This window comes from Gossypium arboreum, chromosome 1 (genome assembly GCF_025698485.1).
Source record: "Gossypium arboreum isolate Shixiya-1 chromosome 1, ASM2569848v2, whole genome shotgun sequence".
NCBI classification, from domain to species: domain Eukaryota; kingdom Viridiplantae; phylum Streptophyta; class Magnoliopsida; order Malvales; family Malvaceae; genus Gossypium; species Gossypium arboreum.
In genome coordinates this window covers 90,920,523-90,929,034 of record NC_069070.1, presented here as the reverse complement: position 1 = coordinate 90,929,034, position 8,512 = coordinate 90,920,523, and the positions used below count along the sequence as shown (strand labels likewise).

The 8,512-nt window shown below is 38.4% G+C and overlaps 1 non-coding gene across 1 annotated transcript; it reads left to right on the top strand.

Annotated features, from left to right (window-relative positions):
- Positions 1-7,249: 7,249 nt before the first annotated feature.
- LOC128282256 (small nucleolar RNA R71) lies at positions 7,250-7,356 on the top strand. The gene has a single exon (XR_008272482.1). It is a non-coding gene; the product is annotated as a small nucleolar RNA R71 (small nucleolar RNA).
- The last annotated feature ends 1,156 nt before the right edge of the window (positions 7,357-8,512 follow it).

Genomic DNA, 8,512 nt, shown 5'->3' with positions numbered 1-8,512 from the left:
TGCGTAACAGTCACTAAATTAATTATAACTCGAGTTATGAAACTTGAAATTTAAATCTGTAAATTTTTCCTAAAACTAGACTCATCTATCTTCTTACCATAATGTTTCAAAAAATTTTGGTTTACCGTTTATTCATTAAAGTTTCCCCTGTTTTGCAGTTCAGCGGGCCTAACCTCTCTTCACTAAAAATAGATTATCTCATTATACAGAAATCGGATAATGTTTCCGTTTGTTTCTAATGAAAATAGACTCACTAAGAAATCTATAAATATAAACTTTGACTTATAATTATTTTTGTACAATTTCTAGTGATTTTCGAAAGTTTTTAATGAAAATATACTAATTAAGGAAAATAGACCTCTTAGGCCGTGTGTCCCCTTCACCCTAATTTTGGCAAAACAGAATGATTAGAATTAAGCATACGGGCAGAGACACGGGCATGTGTCTCAGCCGTGTGGATGACACGGCCTCAAGCATAGGCGTGTGAAGTCTGCACCTATTTTATGAAAAATCATAAATTTTAATTCGATCACGAGGCCTAGCACACGGGCGTGGGACTTGGCCGTGTGCCTTCAATTTGTTCTTGGGTGACAAACAAAGAGTGAGACATGATATTCGCGACAGGTTTTAAATATTTATAATTAATCATTGTTGAAACTAACTATTATCACGATGAAGGCAAGTGTACCTATCGAACAGTAGTATAGCTTTAGCATGACCGGATTGTCAAACCCAAAGGAACCAAGAGTACTAGTAATTACCTTCTTCTTATTATCTAGCCTAAAAATTAAGGGATTTGGTTATCTAAACTAATTACTAAACTAAGAGTGCACAGAGAGAAGATTGGGAAAAAGCTTTTGGGAAAACTCGATTGATTAAGACAATACCTAAGGAAAAATCCACCTAGACTTCACTTGTTATTTGACTCTGAATCAGACGATTTTTTCATTTGACTTGATCCATAGAAATCCCTAAGTTATATTATTATCTCTCTCGAGACTAATAACGTCTAACCCTAGGTTGATTAATTGAAATCTCTTTCTAATTAACACCTAGTGTTCCAGTAACTCGATCTATGGATCCCCTTATTAGGTTTCACCCTAATCCGGTAAAATCTTATCACCCTATCTCTAGGCGTGCAATCAACTCCACTTAATTATGACAAATTTACTCTTAGACAGGGTCTATTCCTCCTCTGAATAAGAGCATTAACTTGAATCAATATCCAGGAATATTAAAACAAGCACTAAGAACACATAATTAAGAACAATCAAATATTTATCATACAATTCAGATAATAATATCAAGATCCGTCTTAGGTTTCATTCACTTAGGTATTTGGGGGGTTTAGTTCATAATTATAGAAGAAAACATCTCAGAAGAATAATGAATACAAAACATAAAGAAAACCCAAACCCCTGAATGGAAATTGAAGGGAGATCTTCAGTCTTGATGATGAATTCGGCTTCTGAGACGGACCAATCGGCTTCCCTTGAGTAATTCCTTGCCTTCTACTCTGCGTCTCCTTCCTAAGTGCCTCTTCAGGTGTTTAAATAGGCTTTAGAATGCGTAAGAGCCCTCAAAATTGGCCTTTTTCGAATAGGGTTATACTTGGGCTCGGCACGGACACGCCCGTGTGACACCCGTGTGCGATTACTCCAGCCCGTGGTCAAGGCTATTGAATAGGTACGAGCATGTAGTCTACCCATGTAAGTCATACTTCGATCCTGCCAAAGGGACACGACCGTGTGAAATGCCCGTATGAGGATGTCCAGGCCGTGTTGATTTCCCATATGGGTCCATTTTCTCCATTTTCAGCCCGTTTCTCACTCTTTTTACTCTCCTATGCTCACCTAAGTATAAAACATGAAATTAAAGAATTAAGAGCATAGAATTCACCAAATCTAAGGAGAAACCATCCATAAATGTGCTAAGCATGGGATAAAAACATGTATAAATTACGATTTATCAAATACCCCCACACTTAAGCGTTTGCTTGTCCTCAAGCAAAATCCTCAACTCACACTCAAAATAAATTCTTTTCAATTTATAATCCCTATCAATAATATCTTAAAATAATCCACAAGTATTCATACATTGAAAATTCAACTAAAAGTACATCAAAGTTTCAAACATTCCAAGTTGAGTATTTTATCACGAAAACATAGGTGTCTCCCCTTATCTAAGTGATTACCTTTGATCAAAATATCATAGAGTTTAACATCCTCACTAAAGATTCACTCAAATCACTCAAGATGTTTAAGGACAGCAATTAAAACACTCATTAGTCAATATGAAAAGTTATTACCATAGGCTTGCTGGAAAATCAAATCTCCGCCACTATATATTGAGCTGATACATCAATCAAAAAGGTCTTTAGATGGTTATAACGTGGCATTGGCTAGGGGGTGTGGTCACAAGCTGAAAGAAAATGTTAGAATCGAGCTTGAATTGAAAAATTACCTAGCTATAAAAATGACTCGTCATCAGTTGAATACAAGTGAGCTTCTTCTCAGAATATGGAATTAACACTCAAGCTAAAAAACGACGAATTACTACTAATATGTGATGAAGTATTTTTTTTTTAGAACAAGTCAAATACATAGAAGAGCAAAACATAGCTAAGCAATTGGTTCAAATCAAATCTCGAAAAAAATAGGAATCAAATTAGGGGATTTCAACAATAATGGGTTATGGGTTAATATTGAGGGTAAATCAATTAATGGTTTGTTAGGCCCAAAGGGGTTCATTAAGGGTTAATTATAAAGGTAGGCTTTTGTGAAGTGAGTGGGTTAAACCTAAGTGCCTTTATCATCTCGACATATCAAATCAAATGGTCTGGTCTTGACATGCACAATCAAGCAAGTTCTAGAATAACAAATCAATACTGACGCACTCATAATAAAAGTGAGCATAAAAGAAATATAATATGCTCTAAAGGCTCAAGATCTCACAAAAATTATGGCTTTTTGATGTTTAATTGTGAATTTCAACCCACGATAATACCTAAACTTAGGGAAACAACATAAAAGTTTATAATTCTTTAAAAATAAACTTATCATGCTCTATTCCCTAATGTCTTAAAGTTTAAACAACCAATGCATAAATGCCTATGTTTTAATTCAAGACATATCAATAAAAATCATAAATTAATTAAAATTCATTCTAATAGTGATATGAGTGATTCACGTGAGAATAAGATAAAATTCAGGGATTTCTAATGATGATATAAAAGACCCCCCACACTTAAGATGTACATTGCCCTCAATGTATAAAGATAGATATACTGAAGAAGATAGATATATAATCATAAGATATGGAGAGAGGTGAAACTTCTTGAATGATGAATGAACTCCTTGAATTGGAGTTATGGAGAGTAATCGGCCAAGGCAATGATGAGAGTGGAGGAGGATACTCCGGTGGTGGTAGAGGTTTATTAGTCCATAAGTTCTGCGCCAAATAATATTATATCTGGTGGTAGCTATGGTCATGGTCGAGCAGGACATGGCAGTCGTGGAGAACCTTTGCCAGTGGAGTTTTTAGTTCCTATGCGATGATGAGCTTTGGAGCTCTTTATAACTGTGATAGAATCAGGAACTTTTAGGAAATATAAGGAAGCATAATTACTCGTAATGAAATAGCCGAAACTATAAATTATTCAATAAAAATTATAAAAACTAAAATTAAAATAATAATAAAGGAGAATGAGATAAAAAGTACTTAAATAGGATAAATAAAGATAAAAGTGGAAATAAAAATAATAAATAAAAAGTTTTTAAACATCGTCATCGCCGGATGGTTCGCGAGGTGGTGGTGGCGATGAGATGTGGAAGTGCTGACAAATCTGATGTAGAGTCATATCAATGTGATTAAAGCACTGAAAACATTGCTACTCAAATCGTGTAAGGCACTTAGAGATGTCAGAGTATGAAGCCGCTGCATGAACTGGACAATAGATGGGTGGTGGCTGAGACGGTGGGTCCTCATGATGTGGAGGGACATCATCAGTAATATCCTCTGGGTCCTCCTCCTCGGTGGACTGGACGAGGCGATACTGATGAGGGTAGGTGCCACAACATTTCTCGATCATCCTCGTACTTAGCACGCTCGAGATGCCCTGTGCGGACATCTGGCCAATGAGAATGAGGGAGGATGATTGTGCTGCTGTATTGAGGAGCTCGAAGTTCTGAGCCAGTCGAGTCACATAGGGCCCGATAGAGATGACCCCTCTCCTATGTCGCTCCATCTGATGGCAGATGCGAGGGCCATGAAGTAAGCAAGGTCGAGGATGTGTCCGTTTGCCATGCTCCATAAGAAACGCTGGTGCTCTCTCATCGTCCCGTCAGAATGTGGGCCAAGATGGTGTATAGGCTTAGCAGGGATGGGGCGAGGGCCAATGCCTTAGAGTGGCTAAGATCATAGGTGCCCGAGGTAGGGACGAGGTCCCTCCAGCATTTTGAGGGGGAGTAGTGTATGTGGCGGTGGAGGGTGTTGAATTCATTATCGTCTATGAACTCCTCTGTGTATAGCCGTAATGCATACTCGAACTCAGGTGTGGTCAATTGGCATACTAGACCACCAAGGCAGAATTGGACTGCTCTAGGATCGTCGAAGTTGGTCATGACGGTCTGAAGATGGAATGTTGAGCAGAGTTCCAATGTGAACTCAAGATACGTCGGCTCGACGATCTCAAAGAAAAGCCCCCACGGGTCAGTCGTCTGGAGGGCTCGGACCGTGTCAGCCAAATGAATCTGTTCAAGTGTGGCCCAGTCAATGCAGCGGCCCATACTTAGGGGTCGGGCCCGTAATATCTGACATAATTCCTCTTGAGGTCCCAAGGGAACCTGGAGGAACGGATGCTTAATCTCCGCGGTAGGACCCAAAGATGACGCTGTTCCTTTTCTTTTCTTCGAGGTGGGAACAGCGGTCTTCTTACAACGTGAGGATGACATTGTACAGGATTGAAAAGTCGAAGTTCAACCAATACGTCCCAAAAATGGCATGGAAAAACAAAACTAATTAGGAATATTTCATGAGACTCGCGTACTAAATGAAGAGAACAAAACTAAAACAACTAAAGCAATTATATCAAGTCATTAAAATAGAACTATGAGAATAATACGACGGGAAAATCTAATGCATGAATGTATGTGGGTAAACATAAAATCCATGGAAACAAGGAAAATGGATGAATGTAGTATGAAAAATGGCAATATTCTTTAATGACAAGCATGAGTATTTCTATTATTCTACTATTAATATCACTTAAAATAGTTAAATGGACCAGAATAAACATGAAATACGCAAAATATTTAAATAGAATAGAGAGAAAAGAGTAAACAAATGCAAAAGGGAGAAGCTTGAGTCGTCGAAAATAATGTTGTAGGCAGCGTACGGGCGTAGCAGGTAGGGTATGTGGAGTTGCAGCGGCTAGGATTAGGGATTTTTGGGGAGGGAGATGATGAATAGTGAGGGGTTTATATAGATTTTTGGGCACACGGCTGTAGGGCATGCCCGTCTGCCCTAACTTTTGCCCGTGTGTTTCGCGATTTTTAAATTTGGGCGAGTCTGACATTCGGCCCACACCCGTGTTCCTTGGGCATGTGGGTACACACGGCCATGTCGCACCGCTGTGTCTTGTTTCGTTCGCTTCTCCCACGCCCGTATATGATAGCCCACGCCCATGTTTTTTTCGACAGTGTTGACCACGGGTGAATGACATGGGCGTGTCGCACGCCCGTGTTAAATTCTCTGTTTCAACCACGGTTTCAAGGCACGGGCATGTCTCACGCCCGTGTTGGTTTGGCAGTTTCAACCACGGCATGTTGCACGGTTGTGGCAACTTATCACATCCAATGTTGGAGAAAAACTTTTGCCCTATTTTCACACGGCCGTAGGCACGCCGTGTGCCTGGTCGTGTGGATGGGAAAACCTTGTGTTTCAGGACTCAGTTAGTAGGTTAGATGTGAAAAACTAGAATTCAAATAAATCATTACTATTAGTGCTCGGGTTGCCTCCCGAGAAGCGCTTATTTATATTCTAATCTTGACTTACCTCTCTAGTGTGTGATTATGGTGGCTCGAGGAGTTTACACTCATCATCCCTACTATCAACTTCATCAATATAAGGTTTAAGACGAGTATTGTTTACCTTAAAAGTGCTGAATTTGGGATGAATTTCCTCGACTGTACCATATAGGAAAATATTGAGTACCGTGAGAGGAATTTCTTCATTAGGTTCAGAAGTGGCAATGCGATGGTCTGCTGCATCAAGTAGTACTTTGTCTCCAATCTTAAGTTGATTTGGTGGGTCATTGAGCTCTTCATGGCGTGGTTTTGGTTTATCGTGTGTCCTCGGTCTATATGTCTGTCATTCTCTAGTTCCTCGATTTGTAGCCTTAGTTCTTCATGGATAGGTCCTTTGTTGTTATTTGAACACAACTCATATGCGTTCTTCGAAACAGTTTCTTACACAGAGGGTTTCGCCACATGATCAGTAATAGTAGAATGATTTATACAACCACCTTCAATTTTTTATTACAAGCTTGAAGGGTGATTTTTTCGTCTCCCACACGATGTGTGAGTTCACCTGTACCAATATCAATAATGGTTCTAGCAGTCGCTAAAAAAGGTCGTCCTAAAATCAAAGGTGTGTTGCTATAATCTTCCATGTCTAGAACAACAAAGTCTACTGGGTATATAAATTTATCGATCTTAACAAGAACATCTTCAATGATGCCCCTAGAAAATCTAATAGTTTTATTAGCCAATTGAATGCTCATCCTAGTTTGTTTGGGTTTCCCAAGACCTAGCTGTTAAAACATTTTATAAGGCATAACATTAATGCTTGCCCCTAAGTCAGCCAATGCATTATGAACATCGAAACTACCAATTAAACAAGAAATCATAACTCTCCCTGGATCTTTCAATTTGTTAGGTAGCTTATTCTGTAATATGGCTGAACAAACTGCATTCAACTCCACATGCGATGCCTCATCCAACTTTCGTTTGTTTGTTAGAAGCTCCCTTAACAATTTGACAGCGTTTGGCATCTGCGAGAGAGCTTCGATAAATGGTAAGTTAATATGTAATTTCTTTAATAGTTTAAGGAATTTACCGAATTGTTCATCTGTACGGTCTTTCCTTGTCACATTGAGGTATGGCACCCATGGTTTGTACTTGCATTGATAATTTGTTGAGTCGAAAGATTCAGGCCATTATGAAACGTTTGAACCTGTAGCCAGTGTGGTAACCCATGGTGACGGCATCTTCTCAAGAGGTCCTTGTATCTCTCCCATGCATCGTAGAGTGTTTCTAAATCCATCTGCAAAAAAGAAGATATATCATTACGTAATTTAGTCGTTTTAGCCAGCGAAAAATATTTTAATAAAAACTTTTCGGTCATTCGTTCCCAAGTAGTGATTGACCCTCGTGGTAACGAATTCAAGCACTGTTTAGCTTTGTTTCTCAATGAAAAAGGGAATAACCGAAGACGAATGGCATCATCAGAAATGCCATTAATTTTAAATGTATCACATAGTTCTAAAAAGTTTTCCAAGTAAGCGTTGGGATCTTCATCCTGCAAACCATCAAACTGAACCAATTGCTGTATCATTTGAATTGTCTTAGGTTTCAGTTCAAAAGTATTTGCAACTACAGCAGGTCTAACTATGCTCGATTCAATTCCTGTTAAAGAAGGTTTAGCATAATCATACATAGTACGTGGAGCAGGATTCTGATTAGCAGCAATCGCAGGAGGTAGTGGATTTTCTTGGTTTTCAGCCATCTTCTCGGTTGTGGTTGAAGTATTGTCTTCTTGCTCTTCCTCTGTGTATCGTAAACTTTGCCTTATTTATCTTTGATTTCTGTGAACTGTGCGATCGATCTCACTATCAAACAGTAATGGTCCCAACGAGTTTCTTCTAATCATACACTATAAAAACCTGCCAGGAACGAAGAAAAGAAAAACTAGAAAATAAAATAAAAATTTAAATTGCAAATAAAGTAGAATGGCTAAAGTAATAAAAATTGAGTGTTCCTAATATCCTAGTTCCGCGGCAACGGTGCCAAAAACTTGATACGTGATATTCGTGACAGGTTTTAAATATTTATAATTAATCATTCTTGAAACTAACTATAATCACGATGAAGGCAAGTGTACCTATCGAACAGTAGTATAGCTTTAGCAAGACCGGATTTTCGAACCAAAAAGAACCAAGAGTACTAGTAATTACCTTCTTTTTATTATCTAGCTAAAAATTAAGGGATTTGGTTATCTAAACTAATTACTAAACTAAGAGTGCACAGAGAGAAGATTGGGAAAAAGCTTTTGGGAAAACTCGATTCATTAAGACAATACCTAAGGAAAAATCCACCTAGACTTCATTTGTTATTTGACTCTGAATCAGACGATTTTTTCATTTGACTTGATCCGTAGAAATCCCTAAGTTATATTATTTTCTCGCTCGAGACTAATAACGTCTAACCCTAGGTTGATTAATTGAAATCTCTTT